Source organism: Triticum aestivum, chromosome 3B (genome assembly GCF_018294505.1).
Source record: "Triticum aestivum cultivar Chinese Spring chromosome 3B, IWGSC CS RefSeq v2.1, whole genome shotgun sequence".
Taxonomy (NCBI): Eukaryota; Viridiplantae; Streptophyta; class Magnoliopsida; order Poales; family Poaceae; genus Triticum; species Triticum aestivum.
The window spans coordinates 367,706,066-367,720,494 of NC_057801.1; the positions used below are offsets into that span (position 1 = coordinate 367,706,066).

A 14,429-nucleotide genomic window follows, 5' to 3' on the forward strand; every position below is an offset into this window, starting at 1 on the left:
GACTCCTCTAGATTGGTACGGTATGGTGCACTGTTGGGTAATGATGCACCGGGAATTAAGTCAATCTGATGCTCAATCCCTCAAATGGGAGGTAATCCCGGTGGCACGTCTTGTGGAAAGATGTCAGCGAACTCCTGCAAAATTTTAGTGACAACAGGAGGCAAAGAGGAAGACACGTCCTCGAATGAAAATAATGCCTCTTTGCACACAAAAGCATAGCAAACAGATTTGCTAAAATCTAGCTCATCAATATCAGATTTAGTGGCAAGTAAACATGCACTTTTCAATTTAATTTCAGAAGCGACACTAGATGGTTTACTATTAGGCTTGATTTGTTGCTCAAATTCTTTTGCCACAATCTGATTTTCAGTCTTATTTTTCTCCTGTTTTGCTTTATTACCTCTATTAATACCATCTTTCAAAATGGAATCAGGAGTCATAGGAAGCAAAGTAATATTTTTATCCTTATGAACAAGAGTATACTAATTGTTTCTACCATGGTGTACAGAATTTTTATCAAATTGCCATGGTCGACCAAGTAATAAGGAACATGCTTGCATAGGTACCACATCACAATCAACATAATCCGCATATGTAGAGATACTAAAATGCACACGAACAGTATGTGTTACCTTAACCTTGCCGTTGTTGTTGAACCATTGGATGTAGTAAGGATGTGAATGTGGTCTTGTGGTGAGAGATAGCTTCTCCACCATCTCCATGCTAGCCAAGTTTTTGCAGCTCCCTCCGTCTATGATGACGCGCACAGAACGTTCCTGCACAACTCCCTTTGTATGGAACAAATTGTGCCTCTGATTTTTCTCAGCTTGTGTGACCTACACACTCAAAACACGTTGAGCAACTAAACATTCATACCTGTCAGCGTCTTCGGGAGCCATGAATTGCGTCTCCTGATCAGAATCATATCCACCATGTTCTTCACGTGTAATAAGGGCCAAAGTCTCCTCATCATAGTCACTAGCGGACTCATACCCACCATCCTCAGTAGCAATCATCACATGCTGAGATTTGCATTCTCGCGCATAATGACCTCTTCCTTTACAATGACGACAAATAATATCACTTGTGTGCCCTGTTGATGCCATGGAAGAAGAAGAGCTCTGTGTAGGTCCGGCAAGTGCGCTCTTGGCAGATAGTGGTGGTTGTGCCTGCTTTCTTGTATCACGGCTGGAGGTGGCACCTGATGGAGGTGCTGGTGTAGTGGAAGTAGAAGATGCATGCGGTGTCCATGAGGAAGGTCGACCTGCAGAAAAGTTAGTGCGCGCCATTGCTTGTCGATCCTGCACTTCACGTTCAGCTTTACAAGCAAGATGGAATAAACGAGTGATATTAGTATACTCCTTATACTCTAGAATGGTCTGAATCTCTCTATTTAATCCACTCGTAAAACATGCAAGCATAGCTTCATTCTCCTCAACAATACCACATCTAATCATGCCAGTTTGTAATTCCTGATAATATTCTTCTATAGAATTTTTTCCTTGTCTTAAACGGTGCAATTTTTGAAGCAATTCACGTTGATAATATGGTGGAACCCAATGAGTATGCATAGCAGTTTTCAATGCAGCCCAAGTAGCTGGAATAGGATATAATCTACAATGTTCAGACCACCATACACATGCAAAACTAGTGAAAGCACAAACAGCAGCAGCAACCCGTCTCTCCTCGGGATATTGCAAACATGTAAAACATTGTTTAGTTTCTAACTCCCAAGTAAGATATATATCAGGAACATATCTACCCTCAAATGGTGGAATATTCAATTTCAGTTTAGGAACATGGTCATGATCACGTACCTGAGGTGGTGGTGCAGGCCTACCATTGCGAATAAATACCGGAGGTCGACCTGCTGGTGGTGGTGCTGGTGGCTGCACGTAGTTCTGATTTTGATCAACCTCATCCTCATAATCGCCCGCATACTCATCATCCTCCTGGGTACCAGCAGCAGCAGTAGCAGGAGCCAAAGAAGCATCAACAATAGGTACAGCAGCACCAGAAGTTTGGCCATACTCAAGAGGAACACGCTTCGCTCGTCCATACTGATTCGGAAGGGGGCATTGTTGTTGTTGTTGCGGAGGTGCGATAGGTGCAGCCGACGGTGGTTGTGGAAACACGCGAGCAATTCATTGAGCTTGCTATCAAGCTTTGTTTCGAATGTCTTCTCAATTCCATCTATCTTCTCCATGGCCTCATCAAATCTGTTTAGCACATCTTGCACTTGTCCACTCATCATTTGCTGAAATTTATCATGTAGCTGTTTGGTCGTCAGGTTCTTCCAAACAGTCTCATCGGCTTGCGATCCTACCATGGTTAGCAGCAAATAGAAACACACAAGAATATGATCCTATAGACTACTAAGAAGTGGTGGTGGTGTATCACAAACCCGTCAAGCAAATCTCAAATTCTTACCAGTTCTTACCCAGCAGCAGGTGGTGATCAGCAACCGTTGTAGTCAAAACTCTCAAAGCTTGGACAGAGCGATTACCAGGGAGAGTCAAACACACGACGTAGATGTATGTGGAGCTAGGAAGGCTTATAACATGGAACAAAAAAGTTCAGCAATAATCAAATCAGAGATGCAAAGTTGAATAAACGCTCAACGACGGTATTGTGCTGGTCCTAGGCTAGAGACGCGAGCCTAGAACACCAACAAAATCACGGCGCGACACGTAAACAAGGGAGGAGCACACTCTGAATTTTTTTCTCTTTTTTTTTCTTTTTTTTGCACTATTTTTTTCCTCTTTTTTTTGCTCCGCAACAATTTTTTTTCGAAAAAGTCTACAAATGGTCTAAAAACTGCCTAGCCAGAATTTTCCAGACTTAGTTTTTTTTAGTTTGGAACTATTTTTCTATTGCGGGTAGCACGGAAGTTTGGAGTCCTTCTCTGTCACGACTCGGAGTATGGCGTGATATGGAAATCCAAAACAGTGTAACAAAATACTGGACTCGGAATAGGACTAGTGGCGGAGATGAAACTGGTGGAACTCGGACTAGTGGCGGAGATGAATCTGGTGGAACTCAGACTGGTGGCGGATATATGTTGCAGGTGGACTCGGATTGGCGTGATGGCGGCGGATATGTGGTGGCGTATATGGACTCGGATTTGTGGTGAATATGTGGTGGTGGTATATGGCAGCAGCGACAATGATGATGCGGTGGTGATATATGGCAGCGGCGACGTGACAACCTGTGAACAGAACTCGAAACTCTAAAGGATTAGACGCTAAGACCAGCAACTTGACACGACGATGCAACCACAAATTCAACAAAGCAAATACAGAATAGATTATGCAAAGGCTCAGATTGGTTCGGATGGGATGAACTAACCCTAATTTTTTTCGGCTTTTTCGTGGACTATAGGTATGAAGAACAGACTCGATCTAAACTACAAAAAACTGTAAAATCTCACTGAGCAACCTGGAAATCTGATAGCACTTGATAGAGGCAAAGGTGTCCGGTCTTTTGATGAGATGATGGATATCGCTTTGGTGGAAGTCAACTTTGACGATCCGACTACGTACGTGCGAGGACGTCGCGCCTTAGCAATCGCTAAACCAACTCCGAGAGGTTATTGACCACGCCGGAGCATGATCAACCTGACCACGAGGGTCTATTTCCTGCGAGCAAACGAAGAACAAGCAAGAAACTGAGATTGCAATCTGGATATTGCAAATATAAGATGAAAGCTTTATTGATCAAGGTGGGGTTCTGTGACGCCTTTGTCTGGTCATTGAACACAAATGAAGTACGCGAAGTTGCAGCTATGGCGAACTTTTAATCTAAACAAAACCCAAAGTCTAAACGATGCCCTAAGGGCTGTATATATGGAGGAAGAGGGGGGAAATTTCGTGGCCCTTGGTGGAGGGGTCCGAAATCAACCCTATCTCTTGTTTCCCCACACATACGGACTCTAAAAATAGCCTATGCTTATGTATTTCCAAATTACATGGGCCTGCCCAATAATAAGGTGATGCATCACCTAGAATAGCCTCGGGACGAAATTTATGAAGTGGCATCTTGTATATTTCGTCCAAGGCTTCATGCACCCATTATGGTGGCTGCAAAGTCCTGAAATCATCACTTGTAACTCCGTTCTTGTTCCCCTTGCGCATGCCATCATCTCCATGCTTGTTCTTGCTCCAATGTTCATCCTTCTCCAAGCTAGGCCCTTCATTTGTAAGCAAAACAAATGTATCCAATTTAGGCAGCATCATATTCTCATGAACATTAGAATCATTACCAAGAAATGAAAGTACCTAGTAATTTAGTTGGCGTGCGCGAGCTCTAGTAATTGGTCCAGTATGTATAGCAGCAGGGGCTGTGGGTGTAACAATGGTATTGATGTCCTCATCATTTTTACACGAAAACAAATAGAGCACTGCAGGTCAAAAATAAGATAACAAAGCTGCACGCCCCCTGCAAACCGAACGTCTTTGTGGACACTGCCAGGAACGGGTGGCATCGAGCACACGTCGGCGAGCTGCATCTCCCGCTTTTTCAAACCACATGCCATTGCAGTACCATGGGCACCACAGATGCAGTGCTGTGGGGGTGGACATGCAGTGCGCCGGCGACCAGCTTGCGTTTGACAAAAAATGTGGATTTGTTTTTGAATTCCCCCATCATTGTAGGAGAATTGCAGTTTGTTTCGCCCCGCCTCGTAGTCCAGAGCCCTACCGATCGCAGCTCTCTGAAAAACGTGCATGCAATAAAAAGTACTTACTTTGAAGCACAGGTCATTCTTTTTAGATTATTTCGCACCAGATCGGAGCTCTTCTCCACCCCCATGATCAAAACACAACGACCCTCGCAATGGATCTGGTTGTTTGAAGTTTTTCTTGTCGTACGTAATAAAAGGACAACAACCAAAAACAATGAAGAAAAAACAAAAATGCAATTGATCTCATCGTGTTTAATGGTCCACTTTTCCTTTTGGTATTTTTCAATGGGATATGAAAAAAAAGAGGTTCAAACGGCGTGCAACAGCAGTGCACACTTTGAAAAATGAACCCTAATGCTGTTGACTAATGTGAGTGTGGATGTGTGAGTGTGGCTGTGTGAAAATAATAAATGGCTGTGTATATTTTGAAGCTCACTTTGATCTCTCATGCAGTTTGCTATAAAAACTATATGTGGTTCACTCGGTAAACAGAAACGAAAAACATCTCAAAAGAAGCTCACTTCTTATTAGATGTAGTTCACTCGGTCAGCCCATGCGGTCCACTTGCCTAGTCTATGCGCATGAAAGAATAAAATCTCATGTGGTTTAATTTTCATAGTGATGAGATTCACTTTATGTAGTGTTGCGGTTCACTTACACCTCGACGTGAAGCGTGGTCCACTTCCTCATCATGGAAAATTTACGTCCGACAAAAAAAGGTATGCAAGTCGCTTGCACGTCCAATGCAGTGCGGTTTTCAGTATGAAGCAGTGCGGTCGGCCGTATGATGTTGTTCACCTCGTAAGGGCAAAAAAATTGTTACGGAAGCAAATAAAAGTAATGTGGTTCACTTCTTGATAGTGTTGTGGTTCATTTACACCCGATGTGAAGTGCACTCTACTTTCTCGTCCTTGAAAAAATTACGTTTGAATAAAAAAAACCATGCAGTTCTCTTACCCGTGTGATGCAGTGCGGTTTTTCGTCCGTTGCAGTGCGGTTTTCAGTCGGATGAAGTCCCCACGTCGATTTGGGTGTCGCGAAAAACAGTGTCCGCATTTCGGTAAATTCGAAATTCCTCTTAAACCGTAAAGAATTAGAGAGAGTGTTCTACATGAAAGAGTTGCGTATCGTCGATATCTTTTCAACGGCGTATCATTTGAATCATTCCGACCAGCGGTTTGCAAAAATTTCGCGAAAAACGGCGGCTGCCACTCATCATCCGCCGCACGATTTTCAAAATTAACTTAAAACCGTAAGGAATCTCAAAAATATTTCAACATATGAAAGTTGCGCCTCGTTCGTAACTTTCCAACGGCATATCACACGCCTCGTTTCGACAAACGGTTCAAAATCTGGAGCGAAAACAGTACCGAAAATTTGAAAAAACTTGAAAAACAGAATTCCGCAATTTAGTAAATTTGAAATTGCTCTTAAACCGTAAGGAATTAGAGAAACATTTATATATGAAAAATATGTGCCTCGACGATATCTATCCAACGGAGTATCATTTGCTTCATTCTGACAAGCGGTTTAGAAAAAAAACGCGAAAAACGCTCGCTGCCACTCGTCATCTGCCGCACCATTTTCAAAACTGCTCTTAAACCATGTGGAATCTCGAAAACTGTTCAACATGTCGAAGTTGCGTCTAATCCATAGCTTTTCAACGGTATATTATACGCCTCATTCTGATAAACAATCAAAAAATTAGAGCGAAAACAGTACCGAAAAAATAACGCGTGCAGTTTTTTCCGACGCGAAGTTCACTAGTCTATATTGCACTGCTCGTCGTCAAGAAGATGTAGTGCACTTGCGTTCAGCGTGCAGTGCGGAAGTGGTGTGCAGAATAGTTATTCTGCTAATATTAGCAGAATAGACCGTCTGTATATATATATATATATATATATATATACACACACACACACACACACACATCTGGGCTATTCTGTTACGCGTAACAGAATATTATTCTGTTACTGTACTTGGACTGACGATTTTAGGCGGTTGTACTGATGATTTTCATCTCATTAAACTCTGAGCTATTTTTCTCTACAGGAGCGCGCGCGCCATGGCGTGGGCGAGAAGCGGAAGGAGCTGGGCGCCTCTTGCCTTGCGGCCCTTGCGCACACGTGGTAGAGTGGCGGTACAAGTCCACACGCAGGCGGCGACCAGAGCACAAGCGAACGCGGGGGAAGCAGAGAAGCACGCATCCATGGCGGCAGGGGACTTGGCGCAGCAACGGCGAACCGAGCGGAAAAGAGAAGAGCTCGATCACGTCGTACATCGCTCGGCCGATTGAGATGTACCAGGCGATCCCCTACAGCGTCGGCCGGCTGCCGGCGTGCCCGCGGCGGTCCGAGCAGGCCGAGGCTAAGGGCGCGGCCGGCCAGGAGGGCGGGCTCGCGGCTTGCCGACGCAGCGGCGAGGGGCGACGGCGGGGATGCGGTGAGGAGGTCGATGGCAGAGAGCCTGGTGCTAGTTGTGGGGAGGCGCGGGTGCTGCCTCAGCCATGTGGTGAAGCGGCTGCTGTAGGGGCTCGGGGTGAACCCCGCCATGCACGAGGTCGCTGACGACGACGAGCTCACCGCGGCGGTTGCCGGGAACGCTGGAGGCGAGGCCGTTGTCGCGCTGCCGGCGGTGTTTGTCGGTGGGAGGCTCCTCGGCGGGCTCGATCGGCTCATGGTCGTGCACATCTTCGGCGAGCTCGTGCCCATACTCAAGGACACCGGCGCGCTCTGTCTCTGAGTCTCTGACTCTGAGCAAAACCAAAGATGCATATGGGACGGGGTACTACGGACGTACGAACAACCGTTTGTTCATGAGTTAATCTTCTTTTCATTTCTCCTTTTGATTCTTGATGAGATCATGTGAGTTACTGCTGCTCGATCTTCAGTCTCTCTTGATTGGGATCAATAATGGAGTACCAGCTTAGCTATAGTTAGGCTTAAATTCTTTTGATTAGGGTAGGAAAAATTAGGAACTATTGTGCCATCTCGTGCTTATTTTCGACCAAACGCTTTTGTAAATACATGTATGAGTGAAGAGGGGTGTACTATTTAGCACTGTATAAATCATGTTCCTTTCATCTTGCTCATCAGTTTTCTAGATGCCAATTCATTTTGTCTTTGAAGGTTTCTTCTAGCAGGCTTATGATGTTATGACGAAATGGCACTCTGTTGGATATTTGTAATCCATGACGGGGTGCTTGTTTGTTGCAGCTGATTTTCCCTCTCTCTTCTTCTATAGTACTCCTATTTTTCATAGATTAATTTTGAATTCTTCTGAAAAGAGAGGACTCGAACTGATCTCCAATTTTTTGGGTTTGTACTGAGCGGTTTTCATAGACTGGACTTTACTCTGTTTTTTCCGTAAGATTTTCCTCGTAACTTTCCAACGATCTATGGTATCATCGCCCCCGAACTTGCATGATTTATATAGTTGAACTGAATGACATTTTTTTCAGAAATAAAATATTTGTTTGCAATGATGTTTTGAACTTCTCTCGTTTTAGGACATGAACATTTACCATTTGAATTTTCATATGGGGTTTTCTTTTTTGTTTGAGCTTTTTTCGCGTCCCGAGCATGGGGCCGGGGCACGGCGCGTGTTATAGGGTTTTCTTTTGAACTCCCATTGTAGTAATACATGGACTTATGTGACGATAGGAATTCTTGTACTAGCACACGACGGTAGAGCACACACGATAAACATTCTGAAGTCGTCTAAGCTACAACATTTGGGGCGCGGGCAACAACGGCGGTGCTCGCGGCGGCACTCATACTAATCTCAGTGTGTGTTTGTACAGAGGAGGTATTTTTTCATAGAGTAATTTTGAATGGTTCCGAAAAAGTACTTGAACTGATGCCCGTATGGGTTTGTACTGAGGGTGTTTTCGCATACTATGATTTTGAACTGATGTAACAAGATGACTAGAAGTTCGATACAAGACCAAAGGACGACCAAATGGTACAATCTCAAAAGACATAATTATTGGAGTCAAGCAACTAGGGAAAGATCCAAAGCCTCCACAACATCGACACCTGATTTGGGTACTGCTACGCCAGTTAAGCTAGGCCTTTCTTCTTCAGCAAAAGCCGCATAAGCACTTGCCTTTCTCACAGTCGCCAGGACAGAGCATCTCAGACGCCTCTACTCCTGTTGCTTTTCCTTGTGCAAGAGGCTGTTGATGGATCACGCTGTGATGCAGGTGGCCATGGTAGTGACACGAGCAGTGATGCAGGTCTCCGAACTGATGGTCGTGACGAACTCGGCCACCCTGAAGCCACTGGGTTGGACTGAGCATGGCGCTGAAGTTGAGTAGAACATTTAGGAATTAGGATAAATAGGAAACAACAAACAGGTGGAAGAAACCGTGAAGTGAAATGAGTTATAGAAGACAGTATGCATTATTCTCACTAAAAAAAACTTCTGTTTGTGTGCAACTTCTCTACTTGCATACGTTTGGAGGGAGAAATACAGAAAATACAACCACATGGATTAACACATTTGAAGGGAGAAACTATAGACGTACATCACGGGGTAGCAAATAATATGAACTCCAGGCAAAACATTTTTTTAACTTTTTTTGTATCTCGCAAACTGAAAATAATAAGAAAGCAAATTAGAACACAAAGTAAGAAGAAAGTAGAGCACCAGTGCTTGTGCGGCATGGATCCGTCAACCCTTTTGCATCCTAGTTCCAGCCAGCATGAGCTAGCACCTCCTGGATCGAGCTGCAGTAGTGCAACACAACGCATCAGAGAGATAAAAGGTGAGTAGCAGCATGTACAGGAAGGGGAGAAAGCAACTATAGCACACGAGCATCCACGGGCATACAGAGATGCAGGAACTTCTCTCCACTTGAGACTAAACTTATATAATTTTTATTGTTGAACTTTCAGATATCTTACAAGAATTGCATGATATCAGTGTTTTGCTTTTACCTCATTGCTTCTCTGAACTTGCAAAATAAACTTTGTTACATGCGCTCATTAACATAACCACACACACCTGTTGTGCTATAGAAATAGCATGGAAACACCAAGGAAACTTGACTTACGATTGGTAAGTAGATGTACTGAAAAGAATTCAAAAGATGAACTAAAAACAATTGAAACTCTTCAAAAGCATCCAGGAGAGATAACAAAAAACTAAAACGCACGGGCGACACAGTTACTAGAACCGGGCCATAAGGACTAGAACCAAAACTATCAATATAAGTTGATGTTTTTTTGTAGGTTTTTGGGAATGAGAATACCTGTATTTTTTTGCAATTATATAAAAGTTTTAAAATGTGTACTACTCCATAACAAATTTTTATACTGCACATGTCCGTAAATATTAGCTTTTTATTTGGCAACAAAGAAAGATCAAAAAGGATATTTAATTTCTTGTAAGCATATCAACAAACAGCTTGATAGCAGCAGGAATAGAACAAGTTCTTAGTTCTTACCATTGGGGACCTGCCCACTTGCGTGATCTGACGTCCACTCGTGCGAGTAGACCTGACGCACACACCATCGGGGACCTGCCCACTGTGTGAGATCGAATTGAACCCGCTTGTGATGCCAAGGCCGACTGAACTTATGATCTCTCCAGATCTCAACTGATTGTGTTACAAATATACACACAAATCCAAACGAGCTCATGTGAGTGCATATTAAAAAGATAATTGAGTTCATCTATATTAATCGGAGAAGTTCAAACAGAAACTTTTCTTGAAAAAATGTACTGTTTTTGCTACAACAACTATAGTCATCTTGCCAACCATGTATATTTAACTGGTTAAAAAGATAATCAAGTTCATGTATATTAACCCAAGAAGTTCAAAAAGAAACTTTTAATAATAATTATATTCATCTTGCCACCCATTCAGTTTTTGCTGTAACAAAATTCAAACATTTAAAAAGTTTGTACTATCGTGGGGAAGCCTCAGTTCTTTGACAAACACTCTCATGTTCTTTGACAGTTTTAATTTTGTCTGCACTTACCAGTTTCTCAATTTCGAACTGACATAATTTTATACCCCAAACTTCTACAGGTTTATTTAATTTCTCAGGAACAAAAAGTGAAGGAGTCTGGACTCAAGAATTATAGAAAGAACAAAACCATATGTGTGAACTTATCTAGAGGCTTTTGCTGAACGGAGGAGACGAGATGACGCAGGAGCAAAACCTGGCTCCTTGAATATACAGTAGCTATGCTGTCAATACTTCTTTGAGTTCTTATTTCTGAACCTTCATAGTAGTAATACATGTACTGTGCGATACACAATTCTGTCGTTGAGCAACTGATCTAGGAACAAAAACACTCCTGCAGTGCACACACCAAATCATGATAAAAATAGAGGCAGCAAGAAGCAATCACCAGTATATTGAGATGTCCAACTACATGTACCATCTCATTATAGTATAAAAATGAATCAATAGTAAGAAACAAGGTAGTAACAATCCTAACTCTGCATAGTTTCGGGATTTGTAGAAGTCTGAACATGGTATCATAGTTAATTAGTTACTGCGTAAGGAGGATGTGTTTACACACACCTATAATTCAGAATTGAACTGAACGACCCACTTTTCTTGTACTAAAGCTTGTTTTTAGAATTCGTATGAGTGGGTTATTAAACACATGCATCAACATTGAGGAACACTAGAAAAAAGGACACCGCTATACAAGAACTACAGTGGACAGATCCAGAGGAGAAATCCTCAAGCAAAAATCAAGAGAGGTCGCAATCTCCATGGAAGATGCCAACGAATTTGCCATGGAAGGGCCTCCCACTCCCCTGCTCTATCTCCTCCCACTCCCTGCACACAGAAACACAGACCAGAGAGAGAGAGAGGATGAGAGGGAGATGACTGAGACGGATCGAGGGCGGACACGGGGTGGACTGCACGCAGCTCTTCTCGCGACCGACAACAGAGTGTGATGTTGTACTGTCGAGGCAAAGTTCCTCGACACGGGGTGGCTGAATTTTTCTGACATACTGGACCACAACTTGAGCTTCGTGTTCCGGCCACGAGCCCACAAAAGATGACCCTTAGTTTATCTAGTAACTCATCATTAGTCTGCAAGAAGCTCACAAATTGTACTGTTTTGATATATGGCATTTCTTTGAATTCCCATGGTAGTAATCCACGTTGTCTGTCTTTTTAACCAGAAAATTAAGCGAGATTGCTTGCTGAAGGCAACATTTTTTTCATATAGTAAGACATATGAAAGATAATATTTAAAGGCCATTGGAGAAAGAATTAGCAAAACCGAAACAAAAATATATGTTACCAGAACTGAAAGCAATTGTTTTTCAAACTTTTAGGTGAGAGCATGGTGCTCTAATCCAATTGCATATATCTAAAACTCCATAAGCGACTTGAACTGATGCATAATAGTATGAGTGCAGAATTCTTGTAAGCATAAGAAATACATAGAGTGCACATATAATTTTTCAAGATTTCCTCGATGTTCTGCACATTAAAGTTGATGTACTGAAAAGAACGCAAAATTTGAACCGAAAACAAGCAAAAGCTGAACTCTTATGTAGTTCAAGGACAAAAGATCCTCCACAACCAAATAACTGATTTCCTATTTTTTTAACTTTAAAAGTTTTAATTTTAGAACCAGCTCAATATGTGTAGATTAACTTTTCATGACACAATTTTTGTAGTCGATTTTTTGCTCAGAACATAAAATAAAAACACACGCCCAACGCACTGTACACCCACCTAATACACAAAAACCAGTGCTCAAGCATTGATGCTTCATGATCAAGAATTGGCGCAAAATTCAGAGACAAAAAATCATGCGATGAAACTTCAGGATCAACAATTGGTCACCTCCTACATAACAAAATTCGTGAGATAAAGAACAAATGTGCAAAAGTAGATCAAAATGAACCGGAGAGAGTTCTGGGGCGGTGACCACCATTGTAGTAGGGTACCTTGTTGGCGACCACACAAGAATGGGGGATGGGGCATGGCCTGCAGGAGTACGAGGCGGCGACCTGCAGAAGGAAGAGGCTGCGACCTGACGGCGGAAGAGGCTGCGACCTGATGGCAGAAGAGGCCGCTACCTGACGGCAGGGGTCAGGAGGCAGGCATGATGGTCGCTTGGACATTTTTTCACTAGGTTAGTTTTCAGTATTAAAAACTATTTACTACATTACAACAAACACCTAAAGATGCTCCAAACAAACTTCTGAACTTAAATACAACCCTCTTTGAACTTGCAATATGAAACTTTTTGCACTTACACAATTCGGCAGTGGCAGCAAGCAGCAACCAGAAGCATACTATTGTTTTACAGTACTCAAAAGTGCACAAAGATCACATCCGCAACACGGTGGTGGGCTGATATCTATGGTTGCTTGATTGTTCCGTGGATGGATTCCAGTACTCCCGTATACTAGTGTATGTGAAGCAACAAGAATAATTGGCCTTTTTTATAGAAAATCAAAATGGATAGTACTGAATCTTGCACTTACCATTATAATTTTCCGGATTCAACTTGTTGTGGAGTTAGAGGGGAAATCCACACATGGCAGCATGTTCAGTTGAAAAATAGAGGAGAGCAGAACATCGGTAGAATATACTCCAAACTCCACACACGAGCGAGACCGGGCTGCTCCTCGTCGAGCGCTGGCCGAGCGGAAGACGCAAAGTTGAACGGCCAAAGTAGATCAGCTAGGACGGACTCCACAGCTGCACAGGGGGTCTCCCACCCCCGGCTGTCTTGCGCCTCCCACCTCCGGCCGCTGCACGCCTCCCACCCCCGACCGTGACGCATAACGACAAGTTCAACTTCGTTCAACAAGAAGAAAATCCATTTATACTCATGTATACACCCAACAAGAATCAAATTCCATATACCTAAACTTCCATTTATTGATATACTTGAACTTATTTGCTGTTAATGTACATAGACTTTGTAATTAAGCATCAAAACTAAGAGAGATAGTAGCCATTGAACTGAAACAAAATTAGGAATTGAATTGGACTAAATCAAGAAACTGAACCGAGTGTGTCACGAGTTAGTCAATGTGGAAGATCATTCCATTTTCTATCTCTCTCTCTCTCACTCACTCACATCACCCTGCTGCAGCAACAAACAGCAGGAGTGCACCAGCGCAAGCAGAATGGGCATTATGCAACTTTTGACTTAATTGTTTTTTGACTAAACTGAGCTTGAATTTTTTACTGAACTCAACTTAAACATTGCCAGAAATTAGTTGAACTTTTTGTACTGAACTTAGCTGAACTTTGTACAGGGATCCACACTTTACCTGAACTTTTTTACATGGATTTGCATGGCTGGCCGGTGGTGAAAGCGAGGCGAGCAGAGGCACAGGAGGACCTACTGGATGTTTGTCGCCATTTCCATCGTACTCTGGGAGGAGGAGGATGATGGGAGCAAACCTCTATGTGCGCAATCGCTCGAGACACGTCAGGAGTGCGGCCGCCGGTGCAAGGACCGGCCGTCCCTCGGTGATCGACCACCGTGGCTAGCCTCAGTACAGAGTTGGCTCGTCAGGCAGCAGTGGGATAGTTGTGCGCGAAGAACGGCGACGCTCGAAGGCAGGGGCTAGGCGGCGCCGCACTGGGAGAGGGAGGTCGTGGCGGTGGCTGCTGGGGCAGGGGGCCTGCGGCGGCGCACTGGGAATGGGAGGTCGTCGTGGTGGCATGCTGGGGCAGGGGGGCAGCGGCGCGCCCGGCAGGGTTCCGGCAGCGGCTCGTTCGAGTAGGGGGCCGACGGCGGC

General features: G+C 43.6%; 1 long non-coding RNA gene and 1 pseudogene across 2 annotated transcripts; one reads left to right on the top strand and one right to left on the bottom strand.

Moving 5' to 3' along the window:
* The first annotated feature begins 6,978 nt into the window (after window positions 1-6,978).
* On the top strand, window positions 6,979-7,423 carry LOC123065401 (monothiol glutaredoxin-S9-like; annotated as a pseudogene).
* A 1,125-nt stretch (window positions 7,424-8,548) lies between these two features.
* On the bottom strand, window positions 8,549-14,423 carry LOC123069930 (uncharacterized). 2 transcript variants are annotated; one of them, XR_006433227.1, is made up of 4 exons: window positions 13,956-14,423; window positions 10,131-10,990; window positions 9,332-9,411; window positions 8,549-8,985 (listed from the first exon to the last, which is right to left on the bottom strand). It is a non-coding gene; the product is annotated as an uncharacterized lncRNA (long non-coding RNA). The 2 variants fall into 2 exon arrangements; XR_006433226.1 differs by lacking the exon at window positions 13,956-14,423 and having other exon boundaries at window positions 10,131-12,059.
* Between the last annotated feature and the right edge of the window lie 6 nt (window positions 14,424-14,429).